The sequence below is a fragment of the Anomaloglossus baeobatrachus genome, chromosome 5 (genome assembly GCF_048569485.1).
Source record: "Anomaloglossus baeobatrachus isolate aAnoBae1 chromosome 5, aAnoBae1.hap1, whole genome shotgun sequence".
Classification (NCBI taxonomy): Eukaryota; Metazoa; Chordata; class Amphibia; order Anura; family Aromobatidae; genus Anomaloglossus; species Anomaloglossus baeobatrachus.
In genome coordinates, this window is record NC_134357.1 from 265,462,288 (window position 1) to 265,488,417 (window position 26,130).

Consider the following 26,130-nt stretch of genomic DNA (forward strand, 5'->3'; position numbering starts at 1 on the left):
CGAAAAAACCTCCTTTGCTTCCGTGGCCCATGTGCTGGTATCAAAACCTGTTGCTAGAAAGCCAGCCATACCCCGTTAAATAAGGTAAATAGCTACTGGGTAATAATCCACTGGAGTATGAACGACAAATAGCAAAGTGAATAGCAAAAATTACGCCTAAAAAATATTTTTATTGTGAACAAAATGATAAAAAGGTCAGAAAGGACCTAATTTAAAATTGGACAAAGCCAAAAACGAAAAAGGACAGAGCCAGAAACTAATTCAAATGATCCCCATTAGGATCAGCTGGCTACTAATAAGACACCCTATCATACAGATGTGAAGGATGTGTCATTTGTTAATTTATCACAAATAAGTGCTGCTATTATGGATGAAAAATAGGAAAGGAACGGTCTTACCCCATCTGCCGTATACCTATTTCCCTGGTTAAAGTATGGACACCTAATGCTGGATGGTTTACAGTTACCGCAGGCAGGATAACCTGGTCCTCGGACCTCTGACTCAGGATCCCCAAAGGTAAATAAACATGTGTCCAGCGGTGTAAAAAAGCTTCTCCCAACGCGTTATCTACTCATATCATCAGGGGAGATGTCCGGTCAACAAATGACCCATACAATATAGCACAGCATAGCATCGTACCAATTTACTGTGGAAAAAACAGAACAGACAAACACCGTCACCAAAAAGGTCCTTGCCACAAGTGCACAAACAGCACAGCACCGGCATGCAGGCAATAACACTTACTTCCATCAGGAATACACGAGTCCTGGGCAGCGCGCACCTCACAAGCTGCGCCGCCTAGATTTAAAGTGCCGGTTACTTGGAGTGGCGTCTGACGTCACATCCGCCTGAAAGATGGTGAGCTCACTTCCGGGTCACATGATCGGGACCGCGACGCATCACCGAGTGCGTAACCATAGCAGCCATAACATATTCATATGGCTACAACAAAATGGCCACTGGTATAAACGCCATCATGGCGAGAAAGGGGGCCAATAATGTAAATACGAACCCATCTATACAAAATATGGGTAATCACGAAAAACCCAGACACATGTCATGGGGAGCCCAGATAGAGTATGCAAGCTTAGAGGATAGCAACAAAATTAAAAATAATGGCCAAATAAAACCGAAAAGGAGGTTCATTCCTGAGAGGATTAAAAAATGAAAAAATTAAAAAATGAAAAAATTTTTTCATTTTTTAATCCTCTCAGGAATGAACCTCCTTTTCGGTTTTATTTGGCCATTATTTTTAATTTTGTTGCTATCCTCTAAGCTTGCATACTCTATCTGGGCTCCCCATGACATGTGTCTGGGTTTTTCGTGATTACCCATATTTTGTATAGATGGGTTCGTATTTACATTATTGGCCCCCTTTCTCGCCATGATGGCGTTTATACCAGTGGCCATTTTGTTGTAGCCATATGAATATGTTATGGCTGCTATGGTTACGCACTCGGTGATGCGTCGCGGTCCCGATCATGTGACCCGGAAGTGAGCTCACCATCTTTCAGGCGGATGTGACGTCAGACGCCACTCCAAGTAACCGGCACTTTAAATCTAGGCGGCGCAGCTTGTGAGGTGCGCGCTGCCCAGGACTCGTGTATTCCTGATGGAAGTAAGTGTTATTGCCTGCATGCCGGTGCTGTGCTGTTTGTGCACTTGTGGCAAGGACCTTTTTGGTGACGGTGTTTGTCTGTTCTGTTTTTTCCACAGTAAATTGGTACGATGCTATGCTGTGCTATATTGTATGGGTCATTTGTTGACCGGACATCTCCCCTGATGATATGAGTAGATAACGCGTTGGGAGAAGCTTTTTTACACCGCTGGACACATGTTTATTTACCTTTGGGGATCCTGAGTCAGAGGTCCGAGGACCAGGTTATCCTGCCTGCGGTAACTGTAAACCATCCAGCATTAGGTGTCCATACTTTAACCAGGGAAATAGGTATACGGCAGATGGGGTAAGACCGTTCCTTTCCTATTTTTCATCCATAATAGCAGCACTTATTTGTGATAAATTAACAAATGACACATCCTTCACATCTGTATGATAGGGTGTCTTATTAGTAGCCAGCTGATCCTAATGGGGATCATTTGAATTAGTTTCTGGCTCTGTCCTTTTTCGTTTTTGGCTTTGTCCAATTTTAAATTAGGTCCTTTCTGACCTTTTTATCATTTTGTTCACAATAAAAATATTTTTTAGGCGTAATTTTTGCTATTCACTTTGCTATTTGTCGTTCATACTCCAGTGGATTATTACCCAGTAGCTATTTACCTTATTTAACGGGGTATGGCTGGCTTTCTAGCAACAGGTTTTGATACCAGCACATGGGCCACGGAAGCAAAGGAGGTTTTTTCGGAGAGAGAATTCACACAGAAAAAATATTCACCGTCACTTAATGGTGCTTTTAGGGATTTAACCAAAACCTATAAGAATAGGATCACTTCTTGGTGGGAAATACAGTCACTTGAGTGCTACTTAAAAGATCACATTGTACCCCGCAACATACGGATTTCTCTTACTCCGAACTACAGGTATAAAAATCCAGAATTAATTTCTGCATGGCGTAAGGAAATCACAAACTGCTCCCTGAAATTAATGACCCTCCTACTGGAAGAGGAGAAGAAAAATCTGGCTAAGCTTGATTGCTTGCTCGGGGAACAGATTGAGATTACCAAGAAATTTTCTAGTGAGGCGGAATTTGGAGCGAAGGAGATTACTCTACAAGGTATTATTGAAAAACATCAATACCATTTGAAGGAGAAAAAGCACAAGTTCTATATTCGTGACGTACAGGAGTTTAGAGACAATAAGGCATATAACTTCCCTGTCATTAGATATAATAAACCAAGCGACACGGAGGGTACCTCTACCGACACGGAATTTTCTGATACAGAGGGGAGGGGTAATCAGCGGAGGATTAAACAAAGAGGCAGAGGGAGAAACTCGGACAGGGGTGGTTACAACAAGGGACCTTTTTTAGAATCCAACCACTTCCTGAGAAGCAAACAAAATCCGGTGGGTTACAACCCACTAAGTGCGCAACCCAAATAATTAACCTCTCGAATAGATCCCTCTCTGAACTGGAAATGACTGTGCTTAGTAGGGGTCTCTCCTTCGTACCCACTTCTGATTACAATCACTTTGATATGGTAAAAGATCTTAACCTCTTTACACGTAAACTTAAATGGAGGAAGCATTTTGCCACTGAGAATAAGAAAATATGTAGAGAGATGGGTATTGCGGATGATCTTTTGGAGGATGTTAGGTTTCTGTACAGTTTAAGTGACATTGATCCAAACTCTGAGGGCAGAGGCCCGTTTACGGATCTTAAATTAAAGAGCAGCAAAATGCCTCCTACTATCAATGAAGTGTCTCCTATTGATATTTTTTGCAATTTGGTTACACGAGATTTAGATATGATTACTGATAAGCACCGCCAAAAATTTAACATGACTAAAGATGAGATGGATTGTCTCAGGAATTTGGAGAAGGACACCAGCATTGTGGTGAAGGAATCTGATAAGGGTGGCAATATCGTCCTCATGAATGTCCCCGACTATAAAAAAATGTGTATGGATATCTTGGGTGATAGATCAAGTTATGAGAAGCTTGATAGGAACCCTACATCTGACTACTTGCTGCTTTTGAAAGGGCTACTGTTAGATGCACGCGACAAAGGATTAATTAATAAGTCCGAATTTGACTTTCTGTATCCTCCTTTTCCAGTGACTCCTACCTTCTACTGCTTGCCCAAGGTGCACAAGGGTCTCTCTCCGTTACGGGGTAGACCAATAGTGTCGGGTATTGGGAGTGTCTCACAAAATGTGGGTGTTTATGCAGATCGTATTTTGAGACCCTTTGTTACATCTTTGGGTTCTTACCTTAGAGACACTACTGATCTACTTAAAAAGTTGGAGGGAGTCACTGTTGAGAATGATGTGATTCTCGTTAGCATCGATGTTGAATCCCTCTACTCCTCAATTAGACATGAACTGGGTCTACAGGCGGTAGCCTATTTTTTGAGGAGTAGGGGACAACAATTTGAGGAGCACAATGCTTTTCTGCTAAGTTTAGTCGAGTTCTGTTTAAAGAACAATATTTTTTTGTTTGATGGACAGGTCTACCACCAGCTGAGGGGGACTGCGATGGGGAGTCCAGTGGCCCCATCGTATGCTAACCTCCTCCTCGGCTGGTGGGAGGAGACTTGTGTTTTTGGAGATTGTTCCCCCATTCCTCAGGACAAGGTGGTCTTATGGTGTCGTTTCATAGACGACGTGTTTGTCCTATGGAGGGGTACGGAAGACGAAATTGTTAGTACGGTCGCTGCACTAAACGATAACCCTTTCGGTCTCTTTTTCACCTGTGAGTTTGACAAATGGAAGCTGCCTTTCTTGGATGTCCTTGTGGAGAGGGATTCTGTGGGTGATATCCATACTAGTACTTACAGAAAACCAACCGCAACAAACTCACTCTTACGGTGGGAGAGCAGTCATCCCGTTAGTCTGAAGAAAGGTATCCCAAAGGGGCAATTTCTCAGGCTTAAACGAAATTGCTCGGATGAGCAAGGTTTTCGTGAACAAGCCTGTGATTTGAGCCATAGATTTCACAATAGAGGCTATCCTAATCATGTCATAAAAAATGCCTTTTTGGAGACCCAGCAGAAGACTAGAGATGATCTTTTACATGGACCGGGAAAACCGGCACCTGATGAGGATATTATTCGGTTCATCACAACCTTTAATAATGGATCAGGGGAGGTGAGACGGATCCTTGAGAAGCACTGGTCCATTCTCAAAATGGATGATGACATCGGAAAATGCCTTCCTAATACTCCTTCGGTGACATACAGGAAAGCCCGCTCTATTAAGGAGAGACTGGTCCACAGTCATTTTTCCAGCCATTCTAAAACTTGGCTGGTTAACCCGGTCAAGGGTTGCTATAAATGTAGTGGATGCATTGCATGTGAGTCTCTTAATTCAGGGAAATTTTTCTTCTCCCATGTCACGGGGAAACGATATGAAATACGAAGTTTCATCAATTGTAGAACGAAGGGCGTTATTTATAAGGCCACGTGTATTTGCCATAAGGAGTATATAGGTAAGACTAAAAGGGAATTCAGAAGGAGGATTGGGGAGCACATCCGTGACATCCGCTTGGGCAATGACACTCCTGTGGCCCGCCATGTTGCGGAGTATCATGCCGGGGACCCCAAGTCAATTAGTTTCCAGGGCATTGATGTTGTGGCTCCTCCCCTCAGAGGAGGTGATTGGGACAAGAAAATCCTCAGACAGGAAACGAAATGGATTTTTTGGTTGAAGACAGTTAAACCATTGGGCCTTAATGATACTATTTCCTTCGCACCCTTTGTGGTGGATTAGGTTAGTTTTAGTGTCAGGAGGGCCAGTCGTCGGCCGAGTGGGGGCACCACTCACCGTTCTATTTTAGGGTGCCGACCTCCACAAATAGGTAGGACCAGCTTTAACTATGGTTAGTAATAGTCGTAGTCTTGGTGGAGGTTTCTTCTCTTTTACTCTATTCCATTAACAGTATCCACATTTTGCCGCCGGTTTTTTGGCTTTTCAAAACCCCCCCCCCCCCCCCCTTATTTTTCCCATTGGCTTTTTGTGCTTCTCGGGTTGGTCTCTCCTCCCCTGGGTGTTTTTTTGATTTTTTCATTTTTTAATCCTCTCAGGAATGAACCTCCTTTTCGGTTTTATTTGGCCATTATTTTTAATTTTGTTGCTATCCTCTAAGCTTGCATACTCTATCTGGGCTCCCCATGACATGTGTCTGGGTTTTTCGTGATTACCCATATTTTGTATAGATGGGTTCGTATTTACATTATTGGCCCCCTTTCTCGCCATGATGGCGTTTATACCAGTGGCCATTTTGTTGTAGCCATATGAATATGTTATGGCTGCTATGGTTACGCACTCGGTGATGCGTCGCGGTCCCGATCATGTGACCCGGAAGTGAGCTCACCATCTTTCAGGCGGATGTGACGTCAGACGCCACTCCAAGTAACCGGCACTTTAAATCTAGGCGGCGCAGCTTGTGAGGTGCGCGCTGCCCAGGACTCGTGTATTCCTGATGGAAGTAAGTGTTATTGCCTGCATGCCGGTGCTGTGCTGTTTGTGCACTTGTGGCAAGGACCTTTTTGGTGACGGTGTTTGTCTGTTCTGTTTTTTCCACAGTAAATTGGTACGATGCTATGCTGTGCTATATTGTATGGGTCATTTGTTGACCGGACATCTCCCCTGATGATATGAGTAGATAACGCGTTGGGAGAAGCTTTTTTACACCGCTGGACACATGTTTATTTACCTTTGGGGATCCTGAGTCAGAGGTCCGAGGACCAGGTTATCCTGCCTGCGGTAACTGTAAACCATCCAGCATTAGGTGTCCATACTTTAACCAGGGAAATAGGTATACGGCAGATGGGGTAAGACCGTTCCTTTCCTATTTTTCATCCATAATAGCAGCACTTATTTGTGATAAATTAACAAATGACACATCCTTCACATCTGTATGATAGGGTGTCTTATTAGTAGCCAGCTGATCCTAATGGGGATCATTTGAATTAGTTTCTGGCTCTGTCCTTTTTCGTTTTTGGCTTTGTCCAATTTTAAATTAGGTCCTTTCTGACCTTTTTATCATTTTGTTCACAATAAAAATATGAGGTAAAAACTCACCAATATTCAACATGTACACGAGGCCTTACAGATACTGAGGTAAAAACTCACCAATACTGAACATGTGCACGAGGCCTTACACATGCTGAGGTAAAAACTCACCAATACTTGACTGATGGACTAGTGAATTGCGCTCCTGGTAACCTAATAAATAAGACACCACACACTGCGTGACATGGATTAAAATTTTGGCCACAGCAGCCCTTTATTTTTTATAAGAAAAAACATCAACAAGAAAAAACAAGATTATCGGCCCAGAGATGTGGTTGTTATAAATCCCAGCCCCATATCCCCCTCCGCCGTGTACACCTAGCTCAAGGGGGAATCTGGGTATACCCCTTGATCATTTTCCTTGTGTCCGCTGAGCTCCTCCCCAGGGACCCATCTATTCCACTGTCCACTGAGCTCCTCCCCAGGGACCCATATTCCACTGTCCGCTGAGCTCTGGCCCAGGGACCCCATTAAAAACATAATTCTCCAACCAACAAAGAGGGGGTTTAAACAACCACATCCCGCCAAGACTCGCTCTTGTGACACCTTACAAGAGTGAGTTCCTCCACAACTTAATGGCTCGTTCTACTCCTTCTTGTATTCCCAACATCCATATATCAATGCCAATGTCATTAAGATGTACCTTATCATCTCTCCAAAAATGTTCCTTTGTATTTTCAAGCATCTGGTGACGTATGGCCACCCCTCCATTTTCCAACACAAATTTTGTTATTTTTTTATTAACCTTTATCCTTGTATTATTGATGCGAGCCACTGATCGCGCTGTTCTCCACATTTGTCTAGCTACTATATCCGACCAGACCACCACTGTTTCTGGGTAAGACCTCCATAAATTCAACATATCGAGCTTTATGTTCCTAACTAAATGTCTTGATGTTCTTATTGCTAAATCATTACCACCTAAATGGATAAATAAGACGCCCGGGGGCGGTAGAAATCCACATGATACTGGATTTCTTTTAACAGCTGATGCCACTGCATTCCCCTCTTTCCTATCCATGTCACCCGTGCCAAGGAACTGGGCAATCCCAACTGTTTACCATTAGGCCTGACTGCTGCACGTAAGGCCCCCCAAAAACAAATGAATGTCCCATGATCCAAACCAGGCATTGCTGTTCAGCTAAAACAAAAAACAAAAAACACAATTATCACACAATTGTCTAAATGAAGACACAACTACTATAAGATTGCCAAAATGTACACATATATATATATATACATGTACGCCATTTATAATAAATGTACCCATATATATACATGTACGCCATTTATAATAAATGTAATCTAATGTAGCTCTTAAATCTGCTCGATTCCCATCTCCCGATTTTTTTAACTATGTCAGGCCCTAAGCCCCATCTAGCAGCTTCTGTGGCTGCTCCTATCCTAAATGAGTGTGAAGTGAATGCATTTGGAGACTCTCCCAATATTGTCAGGCATTTTTTAAGAACTGCTGTGAATTGAAATTGGGACAATGACTTACAATCCTCATGAATTAGTAATGAACTTTGGATATTTGGCCTTCTTAAGACATAGTTTCTAAAACAGATGACCGGGCAGGCCCTGGAACCGCTTAAAGGAAACAATGTGATCCATTTTCCTCTACCCTGTTGATCAGTTTTTGACTTTGCCAGAAAACATTCCAATCTGTCTGTGTACTGATGCATGTCCTCAGCTTGTAGACCCCCACTTCTGGTGGAGCTACTCGACACTAACTCACTGACTCTAAAAGCTCCAAAGAAGGCCAGTGTGAATGCACAACTAAAGAGTAACACTTCAAACGGACTGCTCCAGACTCGGCCTAGTACACTCAGTATCTGCTGCAATAACTGGAAAGAAATCGGACGCCGTTTATCTCTGGTCTTCTTACAACTTTTTCTGTAACCCTTTAGAGCCTGCTTAACTAAAAAATGCTTTGTGTAATCAGTGAAGTCGTGCAACTTAAACCAAAAAGCTAATCCAGACATTTTACTATCAATACTGGACAATGAAGTACCGTCCACAAAGGCCCTGCTAATGTAAAATAACAACAAGGAAACATTATCATGTAACCTGGCATCATGTCCCACTAGAGCACACAAGTCTTCCCATTCCCTCCATGCTGACTGGTACCTCTGCCATGTGCTTACACCCACAGACCGTTCTATCAGAGCGTATGCGGTGTCACTGGCAGTGACCACAGAAAATCCGGACACTTCTTGCCTTGTACCTCTGCCATCGGGGCTAACGAACGGAATCTGTCCCACTGAAAACGAGACAGAGCATCAGCCACAGAATTGCAAACACCGGGGACATGCACAGCTGTAATCTGACAATTTGACTTTAAACAGCGCAGCACTAGATGACGCAGCAACGTAACAACAGGCAGGGAAGAAGCTGATTGTTTGTTGATGACTTCTACAACTCCCAAGTTATCACAATGAAATCTCACTTTTCGGTTTCGGAAAATATTGCACCAAATTTCACAAGCAACCACTATGGGGAACAATTCAAGGAGTACTAAGTTTCGTGTTAACCCATTGTTTCTCCAACTCTCTGGCCACCTATCTGCACACCACTGTCCAGAACAATATGCACCAAAACCAGTTGACCCCGCTGCATCAGTGTGGATGTCTAGATCAAAATTTGAAACCGGTGGTCTGATCCACAATGACCTCCCATTAAACTCCATTAAGAACTGTTCCCATACCGCCAGATCGTCCTTTAATGTTCTAGCCAGCCGCACAAAGTGATGTGGAAAGGTTATGCCTGAGGTAGCTGCAGCTAGGCGCCTACAAAAAACTCTACCCATTGGAATAATGCGACACGCAAAGTTCATTTTTCCTAACAGCGATTGTAGATCCTTTAATCTGATCTTACGGTGAGATCTAGCTTCTCTGACTGCCTCCAGCAGATCACTGACCTTGTCATCTGGTAATCTGCACTCCATTGCTTCACTGTCAATTAAAATTCCTAAAAACTTGATAAGTGTAGACGGGCCTTCTGTTTTATCTGATGCTAACGGTACTCCAAAACACTTAAAAACCGACTGAATCGCTGCCAATAATGAAGCACAAACAAATGACTTTGGTGGACCAATACATAAGAAATCATCTAGATAATGCAGGACGGAACGCACGCCGGCTTCCTTCTTTACTACCCACTCCAAAAATGTGCTAAATGATTCAAACAAGGAGCATGAGATGGAGCAGCCCATCGGTAAACACAAGTCTACATAAAACCTTCCCTGCCACTGACAACCCAAGAGATGGAAGCTTTCTGGATGGACTGGTAAGAGTCTAAAGGCAGCTTCAATGTCTGTTTTTGCCATTAAAGCTCCTCTGCCGTACTTCTGAACCCATGCAATCGCTGTATCAAATGAAGTATACGAGACTGTGCAAAGTTCCTGATTGATTCCATCATTAACTGAGCTTCCATGAGGGAAGGACAGATGATGGATCAGCCTAAACTTATTGGGTTCCTTCTTTGGGACCACCCCCAATGGAGAGACCCTTAAGTTTTCTATTGGCATTTTGGGGAATGGGCCTGCCATGCGGCCCAGGTCAATTTCTTTGTTTAGTTTTGTGGAGACAATGTGAGAATATGTATAAGCTGAAGCAAGGTTACGAGAACAGGTTAATGGGCCTGAAGTAGATGGGATCTTAAAACCTTCTGAGAAACCCTCCCCCAGCAATTGTGCTGCTTTTCTATCTGGGTACCTGCTTAGATAGCCCACCATCTCCCCGAGTCTAATTGGGGTTTCCCCCTTTTTGGTTAATCTCTGCTGTTGGGGTTTTATTTCGTTTAAAGCATTTGGATAGGCTATGGTTTCCACTACAGAAGGTGCATTCATGTCTGTACCTGCATGTGTTTCCGAATCTGCACTGGCTATCATTGAACTGCCAGCAGCAACCTTTTCTGTTTGCTGCCGACAATCCGATTGCTGATGATCTGCCGACATAGCCCTGAAAGGGCTGATTAACCCCACGTGGCGCTGTCATGAGACGCATCCATAAACTAATATCTTTGTGATCCCAACGAATCCCTTGGCGACCAGCCTTTCGTTGGCGAAACTGCTCATCATAGCGCAGCCATGCTAAACCTCCATACACACGGTGCGCCTCCCCGATAGAATTCATGTAACAAAATAAGGCAGAGCAATGTTCAGGAGTTTTTTGGCCTATTACACTTGCTAATATGGCAAAGGCCTGGAACCAATTGCTAAATGTTTGGGGGATGAGACAATACCGTCTTTCTTGTTCCTCTCTTTTTCTCTCATCAAACCTTACTCTATCCAAGTTATATTTTTCTAAGGGCAATAATGAAAATATTTCCACATATTCGTCGGCCCAAATCTTCTCCCTAACCTCCTGTTTCAAATGAATTCCTAGAGGACCCTCAAAACATACATATAATTCTCCTTTTGCTGCATCAGATAATGTAACCCCTTGTGAAATTACTGCGTCCTCCTGTGTCTCTGGATCAGCACACGACTGACTTACCACCTCCGATGTCCGGCGACCATTCCCACACCATGCAGCAATAGGAGAAGAAGTTATGGGTAAGCTAGACTGACTCAAAGCCTCCTTAACCCCTGACACTAATTGCTGTACTACTGAATTAAGATCCCATCCTACATTGCCGGGAACTGTACCCCCAACTGCGCCCACTGGACTTATTACAGGTGATTTTACACTAGATATAGGACAAGAAAAAGTGTTCTCACCAATACCTGGCTGCGTCCTAGGTTGACCAGCCGTCCGTGACGTATTAGTTATAGTCTCTACAGCCCCTTCATTATTGAAGTGCTGCGTGCTGCTGCCCTCTAGTGGGGAGTCGTTATCTGTGTCATAGTCATTGTGTGGAATCTCTGCTGAGTCTTGTAGCTGTAGATTTATTGCCTGACTCCAATCCTGAGCCGGCTGATGAAGTCTTTGTCTGGTTAAAGTACTTTTGCGCAGTTGTCTTTTTGGATTCCTACCACTCCTCGTGTAATGAGAACCCGGATCCGGAAATGTTGTGTGTCCTAAGCCCGTCCCCCCGTGTTGGTTCATTTCCTGGGGTAAGGCCGTATGATGTCCTCTAGAATGATACAAAGTTTGTTGAGGAAGTTCTAAGGATTCATGGTGGGCTGTTGTCACGTCAGTTGTAGCTTGTGTGGCTGCTTCTCTGGCTGGCACATCAGTAGAGCTGGACTTTCTCCTTGCACTTCTTGGTGTCTCTCTGGTTAGATGGTCGGGCTCTTTTCTCTGTCCTTTGTTATTCTTGTACTGTAGTTTCCTTCCTGGTTTGTAAGAAGGATCAGAGGCCGTGCTGCGCTTTGCTCTTTTCCTAGAAGTAACGGAAGGACTTATGATCCTATTGTGAGTCCTATTGGCCATTTCAGAAGTTAGTCTCTCAGGAGGTCTTGATCTTCTTAGAGTTTGATGTTCAGAAAGTTCAGAAGGGACAGATGCTGTATCCCGGGCACTCTTCAGCAATTCGTCTAGCTGGGCATGAATCCATTCGGGCCTACACGTCAAAGCCGCTGTCTGAACGCTCCTCAGCAAGGCATCCATACTGCTGGTTCAGTCTTTGAGTCCAGGACAAAGGAATGACACCTTAACATGGGACCTATCTCTTATATGGCCCCTGCCCCCCGTCTCTCCTCCTGCTCGCTCACCCCCCACCACATTCCTTAGGTAAAAACCCCATCCCTTACTCCTTAACCCTTTCCTGGATCTATCACTGCCTCAGTCATGTACGTTACGGCTATCTGCCTTCACTCTCCTGAACATGTGCACGAGGCCTTACAGATACTGAGGTAAAAACTCACCAATACTGACCGTGTGCACGAGGCCTTACACATGCTGAGGTAAAAACTCACCAATATTCAACATGTACACGAGGCCTTACAGATACTGAGGTAAAAACTCACCAATACTGAACATGTGCACGAGGCCTTACACATGCTGAGGTAAAAACTCACCAATACTGAACATGTGCACGAGGCCTTACACATACTGAGGTAAAAAACTCACCAATACTGAACATGTGCACGAGGCCTTACAGATACTGAGGTAAAAACTCACCAATACTGAACGTGTGCACGAGGCCTTACACATACTGAGGTAAAATCTCACCAATACTGACCGTGTGCATGAGGCATTACCAGGCCCGGACTTCTCCCGGTGGGCTGGCCGGTGGAGGGGTGGGGGGGGCCGCCCCCCGCCTCTCCCGCACTGCCTGCTGTTTAAAATTATTTTGTGGCTGCATTGCAGGCTATTCTGAGTCCCGGCTATCAGATGACAGTCCAGACTCAGAGGGAGTGCGGGCGCCGGGTCACTGTAATCAATTGTCCTCTGATCTTTCAGATTCGGGGACGATTGAATGCGACCGCCCTGACTTCCGGGTCAGAGGACTCTGTAGTGATCAGGTCAGCTGATCACACTACAGGGCATATTTAGTAATCCTGCAGGGCAGTCAGTAATGAGGGCAATCTGGCCTGTTGTTTTTTGGCCCGTGACTGTGGGTGCCCATGGCCAGATTGCCCTCACCTGTCAAGCACCGGCAGGGAGCGATGCTGCACTGCACAGCACAGCACAGCACAGGCAGCGGAGCCGCAGCAGGGGAATCCATCGGCGGCTACAATGTAGTTGCTCCTGTAAGGTGATGACGTGTCAGGAAGGGGCGGGGCTTCCCCCTCCAGTGCGGAGCTGAACTTCCATCACCAGTGCCCAGCGTTGTGCTGTGGCTGCTGGAGCTGAGGAGCTGTGGAGAGATCACACTGAGGGGCTGCACCAAGGAGAGAGGGGCTAAGGGTGAGTAATGTGAGGTGGTGTGTGGTGCTTTGGGGGCGCTGGATGTTCCTACATGGGGGTTGCATATTGGAAAATTGTACACAGAAGATGCTGCAAATTGGGGGATTGTATAGGGAAGGTGTGATTTTTACATACATGGGGCTGAATCGGGAAAGGGGTGAACTCTTATGTATGAGGCTATGCACTGGGAGGCTGTGCAGGAAAGGGGGTGATGTTACAGGTGCTGGGGGGCTTCATGCGTGGGGCTGCATGATGAAGGGGTGATGTTGCGTGCTGGGGGGATGCCTGTGTGGTGATGGGGATGAAGCTATATGCAGAGGCCTGCATAGGGATTATGTTATATGCTGGGGGCTACGTTCTGGGGGGCTGCATGGGGAAGGGTTACAGTTACTTGTGTTGGGCTGCTTGAGGAAGTGGGTAATGTTATGTATGTGGGGAAAGCAGTGATGCTATGTATGTGGGGAAATCCTCCTCACCCCACAATTCATTACATAGACTGTCAGGCGATTGTGATCCGATCTTGCAATCAGATCACAGTTGCGGGGGGGAGGGGGCACTTTCCCCCTCTTCTCCGCTGCCTGTCTCTGCCTACATCACATTGCACTCTGATGACGTTCGAGTGCAGTGCGATATTTCACACAATCCCATAGACTTGTATGGGTGCGTGTGGGCTGAGAATCTACCAAACCCAGCATGCTGCGATTCTTTTCTCAGGCTAATATGGCATGGAAAATCAATCACAGATGACACTGCCCCATAGTTTTGCACTGGTGCGAGTGCAGTCCAATGTTTTATCAGATTGCACTCGTCTGTGCAAAACACAAGTAGAACAGAGGCCTTACTGTGGTCCGCAATATGATGATGACCGATAACTCCCAAGTATCTCTTTACCATTGTTAAATGGAATCTGTCACCAGGTTTTTGCTCCCATATCTGAAAGCAGAATAACATAGGGGCAGAGACCCTGATTCCAGCGATGTGTCACTTACTGAACTGTCTGCTGTCTCCTGTGCTGCAGATCTACCGTAGCAGTTATACAGAGCTCATGAATATGCAGGACTACCTGGCAGCACGCAAAGTCATCCTCTAATGATAATCTACTGCTGATTAATTACTGATTTTATCAAAACTACATTAAGCAGCCCAGTAAGTGACACATCACTGGAATCAGGGTCTCTGCCTCTACGTTATACTGCTCTTGGATTAGGTACAAACACCTGGTGAAAGATTCCCTTTAAGGATGTACTGGAAGTTGTAGCTTCATGTAATACAAATGTACAGTATATGAGTCTGACATGACATTACAATTGATGTACCATATACTGCTTGTAGTTCTGCTGATGTATTTCTGTATTGATACTATTTATGAACTGATGGGGCTATATAGATGTATTTCTGTACTGCTTGTGGTTCTGATGATGAATCTCTTTACTGCTTGTGGTTCTGATGATGAATCTCTTTACTGCTTGTGGGTCTATGATGAATTTCTGTTGGTTCTGATGATGAATTTCTGTATTTCTAGTGGTTGTGATGCTGTGTTTCTGTACTGATGGGGGTTCTAATTATGTACCTCTGGTGCTGTTATTAATTCTGATCCTGTACACAAGTAACAATTCATAAATTGTAATATTGATGACCTATGCTTAGAATAGGTCATCAATGTCTGATCTGCCTGGGTCTGAGACCCCCGCTGATCAGCTGCTGTTGGTGCATGTGGTCGGAAATGCTTACTTCCGGATCTGATTCGTCTTCTGATAGTGACCGTGGCCAGGTACTGCACATTTTCCTCATTGATTTGAATAGGAGACTGCAGCTGCTATCAGAAGACGGACCAGATTCGGAACTGAGCACTTCCAGTCACCTGCTGGCACCTAGAACAGGCGATTGGCAGGGGTACCAAGTGCTGGATCCTGGCCGATCAGACATTGTTGACCTATTCTAAGCATAGGTCATCAATATTACAATTTATGAATTGTTACTTGTGTACAGGATCAGAATTAATAACAGCACCAGAACCACCAGAGGATACACCATCAATGTTAAAGTAGTGGACAACCTCTATAATAAAGTCTTGTGCCATCTGACAAGTTAAGGGTTACTATGTTTTCATTTATGTTAGGAGCGTTAAAGGGGTTGTCCAAGTTTGTGATAAGTCTGCAGTCACTCCATGTGTCACTTTATGTGACTGCAGAGGTCTGAGTTCTCAGTGCGCACACTGTATGCTGTTAGTATTCTCTGCTGCCGGCAGTGAGAGTGGGAGGTCACAAAACCACAAGTATGCGATTTACATACACGTCGTCACGTGCTGACTAGACATGGATGGCCTCGCTCAATAAAAATGAATAGAGGCCGGACACGTCTAGTCAGAATGTGGCCAGAAGTATACAAATGGCATACTTGTGCTCATATGACGTCCACGCCCACCACTGGCTTCGGAGAATCCTAGAAGTGTGCAGTGCAAGTGCTGTGAGAATTCAGAAGCCTGCAGTCACACAGAGTGACACCTAGTGACTGCAGACTTTCATCTCAAACCTGGACAAGTCCTTTATTATAAAATTAAGCACTGTAACCCAATCCTGACATCGTGTAATATACTCCCTGTCAGGATTCAGCTCTGCTCGATACTTCCAGCAGTCACCACATGGCCACTCCACTCATATGTGATTTTAATACTTGCATCTGACAACTAGCTTTTCTTCCTACGTTTTTCATTGAACATTAAGAGAATTATTAAGAGCAGTTTGTCATCATGTAACTAAGTGTGCAAATCACATATGAGTGACTGGTCACATGATGACTACCTAAACCGTTTGGTGGTGGTGGTGGTGGTGGTGGGGGGGGGGGGCGCCGCCAAACTGAATAGTTGCCTCGGGTGCTGGAAAGGCTAGATACACCTCTGCATATGGTCATTCGTGTATTTTTCATAGTAGTTTCCATGGTGGGATCTGCCCCTTAAAAATTTCTTTGCATATTCCCTAAGTGGTATGTGTCCAAAATTATCACCAGTGAAAACAACATCTTCCCTGATCACCTATCTGTAGAATAGGTCATCAATATTAGTTCAGGGGGATTTGATTTTGTATCCCTGCCCATCAGCTATATGACCGCAGCATTATGCGGAGAGCAGCATCCTCTTCATTATCTGCGAGACCCAGCTCTATAGGGAAAATAGCGGCTTCACCATGTCCTGCTACTAAGAGCAATGACAGCTACAGCCTGAGCTGTAACACTGGATGCAGCCGTGACTGCACGTTATATGGTCGTGTTACACAATCTACAAGTGCACAAAGATATTACACATTCACCACGCGAAACGTGGGCCCGGGTACCCCCAAATGCCAGGGCTGAATTATATTCCCAGTCCGGCCCTGGGCCTTACACATACTGAGGTAAAAACTCTCCAATACTGAACATGTGCATGAGGCCTTACACATACTGAGTTAAAAACTCACCAATACTGACCGTGTGCATGAGGCCTTACACATACTGAGGTAAAAAACTCACCAATACTGAACATGTGCATGAGGCCTTACAGATACTGAGGTAAAAAACTCACCAATACTGAACATGTGCACGAGGCCTTACAGATACTGAGGTAAAAACTCACCAATACTGAACATGTGCACGAGGCCTTACAGATACTGAGGTAAAAAACTCACCAATACTGACCGTGTGCACGAGGCCTTACAGATACTGAGGTAAAAACTCACCAATACTGAACATGTGCACGAGGCCTTACAGATACTGGAGGTAAAAAAACTCACCAATACTGAACATGTGCATGAGGCCTTACAGATACTGAGGTAAAAACTCACCAATACTGACCGTGTGCATGAGGCCTTACAGATACTGAGGTAAAAAACTCACCAATACTGAACATGTGCACGAGGCCTTACAGATACTGAGGTAAAAACTCACCAATACTGAACATGTGCATGAGGCCTTACAGATACTGAGGTAAAAACTCACCAATACTGACCGTGTGCATGAGGCCTTACAGATACTGAGGTAAAAAACTCACCAATACTGAACATGTGCACGAGGCCTTACAGATACTGAGGTAAAAACTCACCAATACTGAACATGTGCACGAAAGGAGGATAACCCCGGCACACTAAGTCTCCCAATAAGAGTAAAAAGTCACACTGGATAGTAATGCAATAATTCTTTATTGAGTCCTTTTTTTGAAAGAGTTGTATATACAGTTTGCGTCCAATTATTTTCAATTATACAGTTTGCGTCCAATTATTTTCAATTGACGTTTCGGCCTAAGCCTTCGTCAGATTGGACTTATCTAGATACAATAAAGAAAAATAAAAATCAATAACACACAAAGAAAATTGTGAGAGGACAGTAACATACAATATATTAATACAATTGGGATGGGACACTAATATAATTTAGAGATCAACAATACTTTTACCAAAACACAGGATAAGATAGGTATAATGTAGATACCATGACATCATGTACAAGGGGTCAGAAAAAGTACATAATAAGAGTCCGCCAACAATAAAAACTACAGTGCAAAGTGAAATGACACTGAAAAAGGCTGAGCCAGTGGGTAATCCGACCAGAGGAAAAAGATGTATAGAAAGGGAGAAAAGGAAAAAGTGAAAGACAGAGCAAAAAGAAACAAGAAAAAAGAAAAAGCAACAGCTGTTTATGAAAAAAAGGGAGTGAAAGGTAAGGGAAGAGGGAAGAGGGAATTTTGAAGTGTCTGACTCACCAGGTACATACAGTAACAGGGAATGCGTCAATCAAGAGAGCTGGTCTCGGCAGAGCAGCTTATTATGAAGTATATAATGCTACAAAAAAGAGCATATATGTTAAGAGGGGAACTACAGGGACCAGGTAAAGTCCAGTACTTATGCGTCCGTGAAAAATAACAAAGGGTACCTGTCATGGGATGGCCCGCTGGGATCATTTAATACTGTTAGTCACTAGTATATAGGTAATAGTCTAAGAATTTTGTACCACGCCAGACATTCTTAGATACCCAACAGAGGGGCACTTTCCCCTGTTTGGGCTGTGCGCAGTGTGCCAATGTTACAAAGGGGAGTTCTTTTACACATAGTAGGTCTGGTAAGAAATTTGAGATAAAAGGTTTTTACACCTGTGAGAGTACCTATGTGGTATACTACATTAAGTGTCCATGCGGTCTCGGGTATGTTGGGGAAACCACCCAGCATATCCGGGACCGCATCAGCCGACACAAATCTGATATCAGATGTGGCAACACCCTGCTGCCCATTCCCCACCACTTCCGCGAAGCTGGTCATCAAATTTCACAACTCAGGTTTCAGGTGATAGACCATGTGGAGAGGGCACGTAGGGGGGGCAACAGGGTTAAAAGGTTACTCGACAGGGAAGCCTGGTGGATTCATTCCCTAGGCACATTGGAACCCCACGGTCTTAACCGTAAATATGAGACGCCTTTTTAGGCTGTTATTAGTTTCATCGAAATCCCAGTTTTTCCTGGTTTTATAGCTGGTCTTGATCTATATAGTTTTATTCCATATTGCGATATGTATTGTTTCCTCTCGTATGTCCAGTATAAGATATACATAACACATATGTGAGCTATTTTGTACTAATGTTGTACATCATAATAAGCATGTTGATGTATATGTCCATCTCTTCGGTTGGTTGCATGTAATCTTGTATTATATCTGCTTATGAATATGTCTGATGAAATCTCATATAATTATCTTTCTCTTTTCAGAAACGTTAAAACACTACTGAAATAGTGCACTCACCAACTACATTAAGGATAATTGCACTATTACCCTAAAACGTATATGGCACTTAAGAAACTGGCAGCGACTTCCTCCTGACTTCCCTGGCACTGATATAATGGATTCTTTCCCTAGGTCGCATTGGCCCATTCACTACATGTGGACGTTACACTAATCACGCCCAGATACACTCCCGGAGATGTAGCGCACACTGCGCATGCGCAGTGTGCGTTCCACCTCCTAGCTTCCTGCGTTCCAAAGGCAGGAAGTGATCTGTTAATCCCACCCACACTCCTTACAAGAACCCTCGCACGTGGATGGAGCTCACTGCACTGGGAGCACGCGAGCACTAAACACACATCCACAACGGCGAGGTGAGTTATGGTAACCGACCCCCTGTCCTTTCTCTGCCCTTCAGCTTTAACTATTCATTGTCTTGTGTTTACTTATTAGATCCCTGGCCTATTAACCCTCCGGTGCCACCGGCTGTACACCCGGGCCATTTTCATAGGTGATGACGCTTCTTGATTATCCTTGCCTATATGGTTAATGTGTGGATCTCCATAGGAGTTCATTATAGCTCATGTGATAGTGTCATACTACAAGGTGGCTGCACAGGTACATGGCGGATTATATAATATATTGTGGAGAATTGCTTTGTAATAATGTGCTAATATTAATTTTCATTATATCAGATACTTCCTATATATGCTCCACAGCGCTCTTTGGCGGTGATCTAATTGCGTGTGGTCAGTGTTGTCATTGGGGCATTATCTCTGCGGAGTTGTGACAACAGGTATTCTATTTCCTTTATACATTATTATATGTATTGGTCGCTGGACTAGTCATGGTGGTCTCCCAGTTCATTTATATGCTCACCCTTGAGTAGGCGCATATTGGCATTAGCTACTGTGTAACTTTTGGTCATGTGATCAGCTGTTTTCACTGATTACCTTTTAGACGGGCTTATTGCTTCCATCCAGTGTGATTTTATTAACCAGTTACGCAGCTTATAGTATCATTTATATTCCACAGCACAATACCCACAGATACTGACTGTGGAGAACGTCCCAGTAATTCTTATACAGCACGTATGACAGTGCTATATCCAGCTAAGACATTATACAGGTACGCTATGTTAGTGTAAACATTATACCTATTAATGGAGTTCTACTTTACCAAGGGTTGAGCTATTAATTTTTCATTTTAGCGCGTTCCATGACTGCCGCACGTTTCTAGTACCCCAAGACTATTACCTATATACTAGTGACTAACAGTATTAAATGATCCCAGCGGGCCATCCCATGACAGGTACCCTTTGTTATTTTTCACGGACGCATAAGTACTGGACTTTACCTGGTCCCTGTAGTTCCCCTCTTAACATATATGCTCTTTTTTGTAGCATTATATACTTCATAATAAGCTGCTCTGCCGAGACCAGCTCTCTTGATTGACGCATTCCCTGTTACTGTATGTACCTGGTGAGTCAGACACTTCAAAATTCCCTCTTCCCTCTTCCCTTACCTTTCACTCCCTTTTTTTCATAAACAGCTGTTGCTTTTTCTTTTTTCTTGTTTCTTTTTGCTCTGTCTTTCACTTTTTCCTTTTCTCCCTTTCTATACATCTTTTTCCTCTGGTCGGATTACCCACTGGCTCAGCCTTTTTCAGTGTCATTTCACTTTGCACTGTAGTTTTTATTGTTGGCGGACTCTTATTATGTACTTTTTCTGACCCCTTGTACATGATGTCATGGTATCTACATTATACCTATCTTATCCTGTGTTTTGGTAAAAGTATTGTTGATCTCTAAATTATATTAGTGTCCCATCCCAATTGTATTAATATATTGTATGTTACTGTCCTCTCACAATTTTCTTTGTGTGTTATTGATTTTTATTTTTCTTTATTGTATCTAGATAAGTCCAATCTGACGAAGGCTTAGGCCGAAACGTCAATTGAAAATAATTGGACGCAAACTGTATAATTGAAAATAATTGGACGCAAACTGTATATACAACTCTTTCAAAAAAAGGACTCAATAAAGAATTATTGCATTACTATCCAGTGTGACTTTTTACTCTTATTGGGAGACTTAGGGTCCCTTCACACATAGCGACGCAGCAGCGATCCCACCAGCGATCTGACCCGGTCAGGATCGCTGCTCCATCGCTACATGGTCGCTGTTGAGCTGTCAAACAAGCAGATCTCAACAGCGACGCCGCAAGGATACGGCGACCTTCACAGCGATCTCAGCGGTCGCAGGGACCATGTCACATAGCACGATTCTAATCTTGAATCGTGCACCGTTTCCGCGCCCCCTCCAGTCCTATTGGTGGTTGTAGGTGCGTTGTGACTGGGCGGTCACTTAATATTCAACTGCACAGAGTCACTGATTTTCAGGGATCCCGTAGAGAACGCAACTGCGTCACGCAAGTCCCTTGCGTCGACGTTATAATTCTATTGGACGACGCTGATTTTAGGGCGGGTTTTCCCAGTGTTGTTGTTTGGGTTGGTGTGACCTGCAAAAATATGGCGTCCAGAAGCCGATCTACACCATGGGGAGAGGCAGAAGTGACCTATCTTATTAGAACCATGGACAGGAGAGATTATCAGTGTGCTGGACACCATGACCATCCTGTCCTCCACAAGAAGGCAATTCTGAGGAGGATTAGTCGGGGCCTTTTTAAAAAATTCAGGGTGCAGCGTTCAACAACGCAAATAAGGAAGAAGCTGGCAGATCTGCGGTACAGATCAAGCAACCGCATTGCCTGCATCCGTTCCCAGAGCCAGCCCCAACCCGGTGAGTGGTGTTAACTATAGTTGATCGAACAGCCAATAATACGGGGTCGGCGAATCAATGACCGATTTAAAAAAAAAAATTCAAATCCGCTCCGTAATCCGGTGCCCATAAGTCAATGTGGTCCGGCCATGGGGATATTACTGACAGATTTACTAAAAGAGTACGATCCGCTCCGGAATACGTTGCCCATATAAGTCAATAGGGTCTGGCCCCAGGGATAGCGCAAAAAACTAGCGGATACAGACGTTTACAGTCCGGGTCCGCTCAGCACTAGTGTTAACATTGGTTGCACAGTATATGGCGGCTATTTTACATGAGTAGTACCACATGAGTAATTCCGCCCACATGACACACAGCACATGAGTTGTACCACAAGAGTACTTCTTGTGAGTTACCCCCACGTGAAAATATTATAAGGTATAATTTTTTCCAGACCCGCAGCCACAGCAGGAGCCACCTACAGACCAGCAGCCCCAGCAGGACCCACCTCCAGACGTGGAGCCACAGCTGGAGCCTCTACCAGACCCGGAGCCACAGCTGGAGCCTCCACCAGACCCGGAGCCACAGCTGGAGCCTCCACCAGACCCGGAGCCACAGCTGGAGCCACCACCAGAGGCGGAGCACCAGCAGGAGCCACCTGCAGTCTCTCCCTCCTCACTCAATGTCATGGGAGCAGGCTTGCCTGGTAATTTTTGAAGATAAAACTAGGGGCATATAACTTTGACTGGATAGAGCTATCTTACCCACAGCACCCAGATTTCCCATGAACTGAAATCCCTCTATCAGCAACCAACTTTCCTATGTTGAGATATCCATCTTGTCCTCGGCACACTGCTTCCCCATGCTCTGCTATATATCTTTCCATCATCACACAGCTTTCCCATATCAGAGCATGGGGATGCTGGGTGCTGAGAGAAGATGTATAGCAGAGCATGGGGAAGCTGGGTGCTGAGAGAAGATGTATAGCAGAGCATGGGAAAGCTGGGTGCTGAGAGAAGATGTATAGCAGAGCATGGGAAAGCTGGGTGCAGAGAGAAGATGTATAGCAGAGCATGGGAAAGCTGAGTGCTGAGAGAAGATGTATAGCAGAGCATAGGAAAGCTGGGTGCTGAGAGAACGACCCTTTCTCCCTCACCACAAAACATTCCCATCCCCTGGTTGTATCTTTGTACCCCCTTGTATTTAGTTCTCAAAATACAATAATGGCCCCCACATAGCCTTCCATATAGTATAAAGGGTCCCACATAACCAATCATATATTAGAATACACCTCCATAGTCCTCCATGTATAATATTGCAGCCAGCCTCTCCAGTCCTACATGTATAAAGCAGCCTCTTCAGGCCTCCATGTATAAAGCAGCCTCTCCACCTATCATGTACTATGAAGTGTTTTGTCTCTCCCTAGACATTGATGCTGATGCTAGAAGTTTCGGGTGGAACATCAGCCCATCCTTATCGGACGAGGAGGAACAACCGAACCGTAAGTTTTAACAACAAACATGTACCTCTAATTTATATGTCTACATATAATTAGCCTTTTTAAGTGGTACCATTCCTTCCACAGAAATACCAACATTGGAAGACCTTCAGGCCTCTCACCGGAGGATTGTAGCAACGCAGCGCACCCTGGCAGCGGCACAGCGCACACTGGCCTTAGCGGTGAAGCAGCACGGAGTGCTGATCGCCAAATATGTGGCGTCCCAACAACAGGGCAGCAGCCGTTAATTTTTTTTTCCTTTGTTCAAAATAATGTTTTTGTTTTTTTTTTTTAACAAATGCATGATTGTCTTTGTGTTTGTGGCCGTAGCCACGAGAACAGTTAAAATAAAAGTTTATTCTTTCCTCATTTATGCGTTCTCCTTGAAGAGTTGCAGCAGCACTGCATTATGCTTGGAGGAATTGATCTGTTTGAAGTTTTGCATGTATATCCATACTCACCAGGAGCGAAACACTGATGCTGCCAATCCATGTCCTACTCGAAGAAGACAAGATTCCCACCATGAGTTGGACATGAATCGGTAGCATCGGTGGATGTAGAGTATGGATGTATGTGGTTGTGTGTATGTATGTATGTATGTACCGGTTAAAGTATGTTTGTGTGTGCGCGTGCAAAACTGCAGCAGTACAAACACACCAAAAAACAACACAAAAGTACAATATTTTCTGTTGTTTTTTGCAAATAAGATATGGTAGGCTCCGTCAAGCAGGCTCATAGGCGACGGCGATTGGGTTGCGGTACACCTTAAAGTGGTTGCCGTCAAAACCCACAGAGATCCGGAGGCTCTGATTGGGCATGCCGCAGCTCACTACATACGTAATGGGAGTGGACTTGCATGTTCCAAGCGTATTTGTCCCAGTGAAGACACAAACACTGAGTGCAAGAGGAAGGGACCCCTGTTTGCTACACGGGACTGTGTGTGTAATTCTTGAGAACTGTGAGGACACCATTTAGCGCAGGTCCAACTCTGCATGTCACCTTCCACTGCAATTTATGCCATACAACAGGAACTACACCTCCCTAACCGTCTCACCATCAGTCACTGCAACACACGGGTGGTCTCATCAACAACACACTCTCCAGTACGTATGAGCACGGGGATGGGTGGGTCCATGTATACAGATGGAAGATGAAAGCATGGAGATCTGTAGTAAGATCAGAAAAGCAAAGACGCAGTCGTGACCACAGATCAGGATTGAAGAGAGCGTTAGATCCGCAAATCAGCACACAAGCCTGGAGGTCTCTAGTACGATCCAAAAAGCAGTATGTGCTCATGAAAAAAGGACGGAAGTGCGACCTTGTTGCCTTCTTTGAAAGCAAACCTGTAATTGCAAAGCTGTGGTCAACTTGGGCAATAAGAAACCGCACCTCAGCATGCATGTTTGGACGCCATATTTTTTGCCTAGGCCACAGTGAAAATATTGAACCCACCCGCCAGAGACCTATCAGCCAATTGTATTTTAGCGTCGCTATAATAGACTTGCGATCGCGTTGGCGACGATACTGCGTCGCTGAAACCCCTTTGTCTCTCCTCAAAACCCCTACAATGTTAAATACTGGTGCCCGCAGGAGACGCTGCTGCGTTCTCTAAATGATTTGCTTCCGCAATAAATAAAGCGTCTCATAACTGTAGCGATCAATATCTTTACATTTATAAATATAGCAGTCTCCAAACTGTTGTTGTGTGACGGTTTGTTTATTTAGGTGATTTAATTGTTGGCCACTAGTGCGTTGTCCTTCTCTGATTGGATAGCAACTGCTCAACAAGTCTTTCTGTGATTGGGCTATAGCATGTCAATAAATAAAGGCAACGCAGTAGGGCTTCCATTCTGTTTTCTAGGTGCCTTTAGTTCAGCAGCGTTCTCTTTCAAGTCGCTATTGTGTCCCGTAATTTGTGGCTCTACACACCAACAATTTTGGAAGGTAGGTATTTATTGAGTTCTCTAATTATCTTTGTAGCTTTCCTTTAATATCTAGAATCTGTTTTTCATTTTTATAATATTAGATTTGATATATTTGTAGCTATCATTTACTTGTAATCATAGCTCAATTCTAATTTGTGTCCATTCTTTATATGTAACATTGTGGCCAGGATTTCATACACTTTGAAGCAGTGTACATTGTTTATTTGCATGGCCAGCAAATTTACAGGGTGGGGTAGGGGGTTTTATTGTCGTGTGCAAATCTCCATTTTGGGCTTGCTTCAAATACATGTAGAATCACCTGTACTCGTGGCCTGTATTTGCGAACATACTTGCATCATTAGTTGTGTACTTTTATTGACATGTTTTTTTTAATTTTTTTTTATATAAATTACAGATGTCTTACAATAGCCAAGAATTCATACGAGAACTGATTGAGCTGTATCGCTCCTTTCCCTGCCTTTGGCTAGTTAAATCGCCGGACTATTGCAACCGGAACAAGAAAAGGGAGGCATATGCAAAATTAATTGCCCTATTTCAGCAGCATGACCCATCTGAGAAGGTGGATGAGACGATGGTGCGCAAAAAAATTCAGGGCCTCCGCACTGTATTTAAGAAGGAACTAAACAAGATTGAGAGGTCCAAAAGGTCCGGATGTGGTACAGATGACATTTATGTCCCCTCC

The 26,130-nt window shown here is 44.2% G+C and overlaps 1 long non-coding RNA gene across 1 annotated transcript; it reads left to right on the forward strand.

Moving 5' to 3' along the window:
* Positions 1–22,266: 22,266 nt before the first annotated feature.
* On the forward strand, positions 22,267–23,731 carry LOC142311233 (uncharacterized). Its single transcript, XR_012754250.1, has 3 exons — positions 22,267–22,710; positions 23,431–23,505; positions 23,590–23,731. It is a non-coding gene; the product is annotated as an uncharacterized LOC142311233 (long non-coding RNA).
* Positions 23,732–26,130: the final 2,399 nt, after the last annotated feature.